The 10,242-nt window shown below is 39.6% G+C and overlaps 1 long non-coding RNA gene across 1 annotated transcript; it reads left to right on the top strand.

Annotated features, from left to right (window-relative positions):
• Nucleotides 1–1,584: 1,584 nt before the first annotated feature.
• Nucleotides 1,585–3,111, top strand: LOC131637502 (uncharacterized). Its single transcript, XR_009294348.1, has 3 exons — nucleotides 1,585–1,803; nucleotides 2,337–2,399; nucleotides 2,510–3,111. It is a non-coding gene; the product is annotated as an uncharacterized LOC131637502 (long non-coding RNA).
• Nucleotides 3,112–10,242: the final 7,131 nt, after the last annotated feature.

Below are 10,242 nucleotides of genomic sequence, written 5' to 3'. Positions count from 1 at the left end.
TTATTCCAAAAGGAAAGGGAAAATATCGATAAAACCCACAAAATAAAGATACATAGGTTGTCACAAGCGAATTAGGGTTCGGGAGTCGATTATGTGAGGGGAAGGTATTAGCACCCCTCGCATTCATCGTACTCGATGGTACCCATTTAGTTAGTATTGTGATCGATGTTAGCGTGATAAATACTTGCGTTCTATTTATTATAAGAAGGGAAGAAAAATATAATTTTTTATTATTGTGCTCACCAAGACATTCCTATCTTGTGCCTACGTATTCCCTCGTGCAACGGGAAAGTCAGAGCAATCGTAGTTCGGGGCAAAAACTACGAGTTTGTTGGTTGATTTTAGCGAGAGATAGTCGATCGCATTCAAACAATACTATGCGCACATGGATAAGAGATTGTTTGCATCACTATAAGAATGGATAACTAAATTAATACTAAAATGAGATTTTGGCCATCATCACATTCGAGTGGAAAACATTTGATCTTCACATGTGGAAATATATTTGCATTTGAAATTGACTAAGTGTCTCGTTTATGAAAAGGGGTTTTGAAATGAAAATTCAAGGTGACAAAAGGATTTGAATAAGTTTAAAGTTGTTTATTAAGAGAAATCAAACATTCGAACAAAGGCTTAACGACCATCGCCTAAATACTTTAAAGAGCAACTTGTACAAGTACGTACAAACCCCTCTTGGGTGATGGAATAGATTCTCACTTGGGTGAGAAAAAGAGATGGTTTAATGAATCGAAATTGTTTTGTAAGAGAATACAAGCATTCAAACAAAGGCTTAACGGCCATCGCCTAAATGCTTTAAAGAGCAAATTGCACAAGTACGTACAAACCCCTCTTGGACGGTGAAAGAGATTCGCACTTGGGCGAGAAAAAGAATGATTTGATGAGTTAAAAGGAGTCTTTAATGGAGTCTAAACATCCAAACAAAGGCTTAACGGCCATCGCCTAAATGTTTTAGAACAATTTGTACAAGTACGTACAAACCCTTCTTCGTCCATTAAAAACCAAACTCAATTCAATTGTTGGAATATTTTGTAAAAGGTGAGGCAAATCGAGTTTTAAGTAGTCTTTAATGAAATCCAAGCATTCAAACAAAGGCTTAACGGCCATTGTCTAAATGCTTTAGAACAACTTGTACAAGTACGTACAAATCTTTCTTCATCCATAAAAAACCAAACTCGATTCGATTATTATTTTTTTTGAGTTTTTGATTTTGAAAAGGAGGTTTGAAAAAGGTACTTGGTGTTGACCAAGATTTATTGAAATTTTTAAAAATGAAATAATTTAATACGAGATCAAGCATACGAGCATACAAGAATATGGCTAACAATTTAATCATACAATTCTAGCAAGATTATTTCTAAAAGGTGAACGATTAAAAGAAAAATCTTTTTTTTTTGTTATTTTAAATATTTTGAAAGAAATCCTAAACATAGAAAATACAATAAGAAAATAATTTTGTTATTTTTAATATTAAAAAAAAATTAAATTTCTCTATTTATTTTAATATAAAAAGTTATAAAAAAAATTGAAAGAACATGAACAAACAAATATTGGGTCAAAGGGGGGTGAAACCCGAAATAAGGTGTATGGCAACATAAGCAACCAGAATATGCAAACAATCTACCCTCGCCCCATACGAAACCCTAAAGCCCCAATTCTCGTTGGTTCGATTCAGTTTCAGATTACAACAATTCAAACAATGGAATAAAATACAAAAACACGCATAAACAACAATGGAATCGAAGAGACTAAAGGCTACCACGAAGAAATTTGATTTGAAACCAGGTACGATACTCGATCCTCTTCTATTTCATTTCGTCTGCTTTGCGCTCTTCTTCTCCTTTTTTGATAGGTTACGATTCTGAGTTTTCTGCTTCTGAAATTGCTATTGAGCTCTGTGTATGCTATGTTGTGTGTCTGGTCTTAAGCAATGAGGTTGTAGGGTTATGATTTCTAGAGGAAAGTAGTGTTATGCATTTCATGGTTTATGTGTGAGGTTATAGAGAGTGATTGTGAGGTTTGAAGAATATTCTGAGTTATGTGTTTGAGAGGTGGGTTTAGAGAGAAATGAGCAGGGATTTGAGGGTTTTTTGTACAGTGTTTGAGCCAAGTTTCAGTGCATATGTTTGTGTCATTTGAGTAGAGGTTGGAAAAGGTTTTGAAGAGATGGAATACCGGTTTTATAGTCAGTAGGTTTGGATGGGATTTCTAGGGTTGGATAGAAATGGTTAGGTTTGGAATTATATGTGGAAAGATTGCAGTTAACTTTTCATGCAGCAGTTTGTGTTTTTGCTATTTTCTTGAAAATTTTGATGCAGGCAGCCACCTAGAGAGGACATGGCAAGATTTTTTGTCTTGTTTTGTGGACAACAAAGTCTTGGGTAGGTCATGAAATTGGGCCTTGAATTTGCTTAGACTATTTGTTGTTTTTACTTGAAATCTCTTCTTTGCTTACTTCCCCATTCATTTTTTATGTGTTGCTAATAAATAGATGAAGATTGGTACGAAGAAGGAAAGATCGAAGCTTGAAATCGTGGCATGAACTACTTGAGAGATTGGAAAAAGATGCTTGGAGGTGAAGCTTTGGTTGGAAGCTTGAAGATTAAGAAAAAGAAGTGTTCATGGTGTTAATGTTTGAAAACCGAATTTGGCATGAATTTTTGAAAAGCTTTGTAATTTTGCTAGCTTTAGAATACACCTCTTTTGTAATTCAAATTGAATCCAATTTTAAAATTTTGAATTTTTGAGGGAATGACACACTTTTAGCATTCTTACAAATCTTGGACTTATTCTTGTATCAAGTGACATTTGTAACTTAAATTTTGGATGAAACTTGAATTTCCATGTGAAGTTAATTTGATGAACTTGTATCTTAAAGTTTGTACCAAATTCTTGAATTGAACAAGAACTTTTTCTTTAGAAATGGTCCTTGTATAATTGATGAACTTTCGTGAACTTCACTTGAAGAATATTTGTAAACTTGAATGGAATTGAAATCAATGACCTTGTTCAAATGAGTCATCAAATCTTCTTCACTAAGACCCTAATTCCTAATCTCCAACATGGTCAACTCGCCAATGAATCTTCAAATTCAAAAATCTTGTTCTATGGATGATCTCAACAAAAGAATCATCGTCTTTGAAGAAACGATTATAGCATGAATTGAAATTAAAAGTTAAGAACATTTTAAGCCAAGAAAATGACCTATGACGATTCAATAACTTCCATTGTCTTTTAAGCATGATTATCTCTTGTAATTCCTTTGCTCGTTTGTACCTTATATACCAAAAAACCACATGAATGAATCTTCTTACTTCAGCCTTAAATCCAACACTGATAAATTATGACTTTCTTAGCCTTAAATCTAACACAAATAAATTATGACTTTGAGACCTTGAATCAAGATTCATTCTTCACAAAATTGCATCCAGTAAACTTTCATGCTATGTTTCAATCTCAATTCCACAATAATCACCTTGATGCACAACCTTTTCCTTAATCTCAAGTGTGATATAAATCAAAGAGAATGCCTTGAAATGAAAATGATCTCCGGTTGAATTTAGCAAACCCAAACATGATGAAATGTACCCTAATCCTCCGACTTTGGGTGCTTAATGATGAAGAAATGATTTTGGAGGAACCAAACCCTAATCTTGCATAAAATGTTGATTCTTTGTAACCATGTCTTATTGAATGAATCATATGCAAATGATCTAGTGGACTGAAATGTATGGGGGAAAATTGGGGTATGACACCTGGCCCTCTCAAATGAGCGATTTTTTATATTGCCCCCAGCGCTTGGCCATTGGTCCATGCTTTGGGATGGATCATGGATCTAGGCCCAAAACGCGTGACTGCCAGGATTCTAGGAGTATATTTAGGAATTTTGAGAGACTTCCCAAAACTAGCCGTTGGTTGGGTAGAGAAGTATTTCTGGGTGTAGGAGGAACTCGGCAGGCAGATGGCCACTTGTCCCCGATGGGGGAGCAGATGTCTTGTTGCTGGCACGGATGAAGGTATGGGCGGGGATAATGATGGTATGATGTCCTCGTCCCATATGAAGGTGTGTCCTCGATAGAGGGGTAAGAGGAAAGGGGCTTCCTTTGCCTTCAACTGGTTGGGCCAAGGCTATTGGACCTTTCTGGATGCAGAAGTGGATTGGGTCATGTCTAGCCATTGGGCCAGTCTGGAACGGGATCCCCTAATTCGTTGCTTCAAGCATGGGATTGATGAGTTAAGAGTAGCTCTCGATCCGGGGAGGAAGAGTGTGCATGGATGATGCCCGTTACCATAGGTGGTGGTGTCTCTTGGGCTTTTCGAGGAGGAATTCCTGCGAGGAGATTTTATTGTTGTTATGTGTGACCGACTGGCGGGGAGTTGAACAGGTGATTGAGCCCGAAGGGGTAACATTGCACGCGTGTGTCGAGTAATGTGTCGTAAAAAATGTGCAATGATGGCTAGGCTAGGTGCATGCCCGCACATGGGCTGCATGCATTCTCTATAAATAGGAGGGAGCATAGTCCATTTTTACTTTCGTTTCTATTTCTTCTCAGTTATTTTTGCTTGCATCTTGCTTGTGCCATTGCCTTCCGCCATTTTTCGTCGTGTGAATCGTCCGACCACCGCACATCCTCTTACCAAACACGTAAGTTTTTTCACTTCTCTTGTTTTTGTTGGTTTCAGTTCTTGCTTTTTCTTAGAATGCTTTTTGTTAGGATAGGAAGATGATGGGTTTTTGGCGAGTGTTGGTGTTTAACAGTGGTTGTGCCATTTTGGACGCCAGCACTGTCAGGGACGGGCCATGGACTTTAGGATTTTTCTATTTTCTGGCTCTTTAGGTGTTGTAATTACGGTGAGACGGTCAAATGATAGGTGGAGATCATGAGTTTTTTTATGAATATTGGTTGGATCCTGGGTTTGTGCAGCGGAGCACATGAGTTCTTCGATGGAACTTCGTGTGAAGCTTAAACCCCAGGAGCCGGGGAAACACCTGTACGTGAAGATCGAGGGTTTAGTCTTTTGGGGAGGTTTCGGTCGAGGTCCTCGTATTTTTATCTGCTAAGAAGGGCTCTGGTCGGGGATATTGTCCCCACTTCCTTTGCACACGCCCTTTCACTTGATTAAGGGTGGATTGATTTCTAAGTTGAATTCACTTTTTTTCATTGCTTTTCAGGTAAAAATGGCTAGTAACGTCAAGGATGACACTATGAGTAATGCTAGTAGTAGATCCAATGCGGGGAGGTCGACAGACCATAATACTCCTGAGCATAAGGCCTCTGCTCAGACTGTGTCCGGTCAGGAAGATGATCTCAACACCTCTAGGTACGAATGGATAGCCGTGGGTCCTTGGGAAACTCCTTCTACGTTCGTCGAATTCCCCGAGCATGCTTTTATGACTATGGGTGTGGGGACGGATCCGTCCAATGCTGAGGAAGATTGGAGGGTTTCTTTCCCGAGGAGGATCATAGGATTTGTTCGGCTTATCCGAAAAACCAATGTCCTATGTATGAAATCTGCTTCAAGGATTTGGGCCTTCGACTGCCCTTTAGTGGTCTCCGGGTGGCTGTGTTCGACCATCTACGCCTTCCTCCTTCGCATTTGCACCCCAATTCGATATCCTTCCTCAGGGCCTTCGAGGTGGTCTGCAATTACCTTGGGGTTAGGGCCACGATGGCCTTGTTCTTCTATTGCTTCCATTTCCAGTGGGGTGTTACCAACGGACAATTCAGATAGTCTCATTGAAACAGCCGAAGAAGCTCTTCAAGGCCTTCTTGGACTCTGTTCGGGGTTTCAAAGATAGATTTTTATTGATCCAACCGGTGTTAGAGAAGGATCTTATCTCTGTGTTTGCTCCAACTGTCATGTATGGGCCGGACATGCAGCCTTTGTTGACCAGTAGGGGCAAACTGAGGAGACAGTTGATCCACAATTCAAATTTCAGTGGAGCAAGAGGCATTTCGAGAGGGATACAAATGCTTACATAGTGAAAGCGGGCATACTAAGGGTCAAGCATTTATCTAGCTACAACGCGCTCATGGCATATGTCGAGGGGCTAGGCTCCGTTCAACGTGTGGCCAAGGGCGGGGCCCTTGTCGTTGACTTGAACGGGTAGCCTGTGTATGAGCCCGTCCTTATCAATGTTAAGGAGCTCCTTGAATATGAAACGACCGAGGAGGAGAAAAATATTTGGATAGTTGTTTTATCTTAGTCATTTAAGATATGTATATTTTATCCTCGTTTGTTAACTCCTGCTCGTTTTTGTTACAGGAAAGATGTTGACCCCTCAGGAGCCCATGATTAATTCTGTTACTGCCAAAGCAAAGAAGGGCCAGAAGGTTTTGAAAGGTCACCAAGGGGTGAAGGACCTGTACCCCAGACTGGCTCGGGGGGCTCCTTGCTTGTATCTCTTGTCGAACACCCCCCTCAGCAGGTATCTTCCAGGTTCAAGAGGCCTTGTATCGAGGGCACAATCGATGTGACCGAAGAGTGGGGCAAAGATAAGTATGATCTGCCTCCTTGTTTTCATGATCGGACATTCTTCAAGGGTTCTTCCCTACAGGTTCCACGGGCAGAGTCGCTGGCGTTGGAGGATTGAGGGTTCTTTCCTGCAGGTTCCTCGGGCATATTTGCTGGTGTTGGATGAGATGGATCGTTTGACCAAGAGGTTGATTATGGCTTAGGATGTTGCCGCCCTGGTAAGGGTTTTGAAGATGGTGGTGGTGTACACCGAGAAGAGGACCTATCAGGACCTCGACCTCAGAAAGGTTTGGGGATCTCTTGTAACCTCTGAGGAGAAGTTGGTTGAGGTGAAGAGGGAGCTCGCGATGCTGTCCAAGGTGAAGGATGATTTGGTCAAGGTGATCATGGAACTGGGTGCCCGTGCTTCAGAGAAGAAGGCCCTCGAGGACATGAGTGTTACCTTGAAGACTATTGTTGCCCCTGCTGAAGACGAGCCTGAAGAGACTAATGGGTTGAGAACCCGGGTTGAGCCAATCACTCGTTTTTAGCTGGCTGTGGACGATGGTCTGGTCACCACCCAAGAGAGTTTTGACAATATAGTGGATCAGCTTAAGGTCTTGAATCTTGACGTCGAGCTCCGCACTGCAGAGAACAATTATCTCTACCAGGTGGACAATGGGAAGATCGTGGACCCTGAGTTCCTCAAGGAGGAGGATGGAGTGGGGGAGACCCATGAGTCTGTCCCAGAAGAGCCTCTCTGCGAGGAATTTGCAAAGCAGCAGCAATCGCAACATCATTCCTTCCATTCATTTCTCTGCTTAACATTAAAAACATTCACAATGGTTTGAAACTAATTCAACAGTATTCCATTGTTAGACACTACCGACTCAACAACCTGGCCGGACATACCGACCTGCTCTGATACCACTAATGTAATACACTTCTAACCCACATATATTTTCACATGTATTTTTACAAAAAATAAAACAAATAAACCACAAGGACGTCACATCTTCATATACTTTATATAACAAACAATCCTGATCCGTAACATGGATTGCAAACCACTTAAACATAAATAGCATCTTTGGTACTATTAGTCAAACTACTTCAAACTTCGCATCAAAATAGATAATTCTTAAAAACTTCTTCATAAATTAATCAATACCATGAAAGGTAGTTCAAACATGATCGGTAAAATAGAAAGTGTACTATTTTGCCTCTGTAGTAATAATAGGGAAATTCCCCGACTGTCGATCTCAAGGACTGCACGTTAATATCGAGTTTCAATAGTGGTTCAATTAAACAAAAACTATATTTAGAGTTTTGATGTGCAATTATAAATTAACAATAAATAAAAATGACAGAAAATTGACTAAGTGGTTTTAACAAATATGAGAGCATGCTAGGGTAAAGTGTATGATTTGCCCTGTAATAACCTTGAATTTTGATTTCTTCAACAAGTTCATAACCTTTAATTACCGCCCTTTAGATTATTTTCCCCTAAGTCCTTAGTGGGAAAACCTTTGAACATTCATCCTAAATCCTAAGTCCTTAGAGAATTATGATGAAATCAAGCCTTTATGTTATCAAGAGTTAACCGGTAACTATAGGGTATCCCTAGTCCTAGGTGATATCTACTATAGTCTAATCGTACAAAAACCTTAACAACCGTTGTCCAGCTGGTTGTTAACCGTAAATCAATCTGGTTGGTCCGACAAAGAAAGCATAAAAACCTTGTACAATTAAATTAAATAAGAAAACAAATCTATTGATGAACTCAGGAATTCAAAATCAATACAGAATCAAATCAGGGACACCCCCTAGCATTAGGGTTTAGTTACTCATATTGTTCAAAGAAAACAAAATATAAAATAGAGACATTACAAGAATTGAGATGAAAGTTGATCTTCAATCGCTTCCGTTCATGAAAACCTTCTTCTCTCCCAAACCCTTGTTTTCTCCAATCTTCAATCGTGTCTTCTCCTGGCAAAAAAGTCCTCTAATTCATCGTTAAAACTCTTCTAAATAGTGCAGACTCACTTAGGTTGGTTGGAAGTACCCAAAACGCCCCAACAGCTTAACCCATGGAAAAAATATGAAAAAATCATAAAATCAGCGTCACATGCTGACACGGGCCGTGTCAGACAACACGGGCACCCGTGTCAGACTTCTGTCATCTTAAAACTTGATTTTTTTTTCTCCCAGGCCTCCTGACACGGGTGCCCGTGTCAGACCATTACTTTAGAATTTGATTTTGAGTTCTTCATCAAAGTTGTAGCCCTTTTCGTTAGCGAAATTTTGCCACTGGAACCGCGTCAATCGGAGTTATGAAGCTCTAGTTATGATCAAAATACTACACGCCTGCCACAATGAGAAACATGCTGAAAATTTCTAGATCTCGCACTTGCTAACACGGGCCGTATCATCCCCCTGGCTTTCATCTCTGTTGCCTTTTCTTGGCCACGCTTCATCCTAACACGGACAGTTTCAGGTGACACAGGTGGTTGTGTCGAGCCTCATGTAGCATGATTTTTCACTTCCTTCGAAACTCCCCTTTTTGTACTTTTTCGCATTGATTTGTCTCGATTTATTCTTTTGAGCCTGCAAACAGTAAAATACACAACCAAAGCATAAAATGTAGAATAATGAAGTAAAACGCTTGACAATATAAAGCAAAGATGGCTAAAATCAACGGTAAATAAACATGTAAAAACCACTGATCAAACTCCTCCAAACTTAAACCGTTGCTTGACCTCAAGCGACAATTACAAGAGAAAATGAACATCACAGCATACCGGTACTCATACGTGAGATTTCTGTTCCTTTTGATCAAGAGACTGTTAGTCCGGCATTCATATGACGCGAAGAGTTTCTGCAAGAACATTTAAACCCTGAGTTCCCCTTTAGGATACCTCTCTAACTATGCTTTGTACTTAAGTCTCTTTCCGATTTTCCTCCTTTTTCATTAGGACAATCAAATTAAGGCAATGGGAATTTATGATGATCATCACATGCACAAGACTAGTCAAGAATTCATTTTTTTTCCCGACACCAAATGAGCAGCATTTGCTACTTTTATTTACCGATGAAATTTTCAAACTTTGCAGTTATATATTGTCCTTATTTGGACGACGTTTGGGGATCAACCTCCTTTGGGCTGAATAACCGGGTGAGGGTTACCCAACTTAGTGAGTCGGTTGCCTTTTACCGCCTTTTCATCATCTGGTGCCAACTTTATTTTTATTCTCAACCAATCATACATGCATGTGAATCTAAATTATGCCAGACTGTCAAAATAAACTACTCAAGGAGTACTTCTCAAGATTCAAGCACTATGGTACAAATCTACATGTTAGACTCGTCTCACTTTTTAGGGAACCAAGGGTGTTCAAACAAACCCCATTTCTGTCACATTATTCCGAACTTCCTACGCTCAACCAACCATCCCTTCATTTCTATATACTACTCCCGATTGCTATTTAGATCATAAACTCTTATGAACAATAAAAATTTCGGTCAAATTTGGGAAGAATTCAATGTATGGGTTTACACATCATAATAACAACATAAAAGAAAAATGCAAGAGTAAATCCTCCCCCAAACTTGAACTAAACATTGTCCGCAATGTTTAAGAACAAGCCCGAGAGGGGTGACTCACAAAGGGTACTGCACTTCAGCTGACGCTTTCTAGCTTTCACCCGAAATGCCCCTTTTATTTCTTGAAAAACAAAACAAACACAAAAAGAAATTACGTTATTGAAA

This window comes from Vicia villosa, unplaced genomic scaffold (assembly GCF_029867415.1).
Source record: "Vicia villosa cultivar HV-30 ecotype Madison, WI unplaced genomic scaffold, Vvil1.0 ctg.002015F_1_1, whole genome shotgun sequence".
In the NCBI taxonomy this organism is placed as follows: Eukaryota; Viridiplantae; Streptophyta; class Magnoliopsida; order Fabales; family Fabaceae; genus Vicia; species Vicia villosa.
Note: the sequence above shows the minus strand (reverse complement) of the source record. Positions and strands in the feature narration are given on the sequence as shown.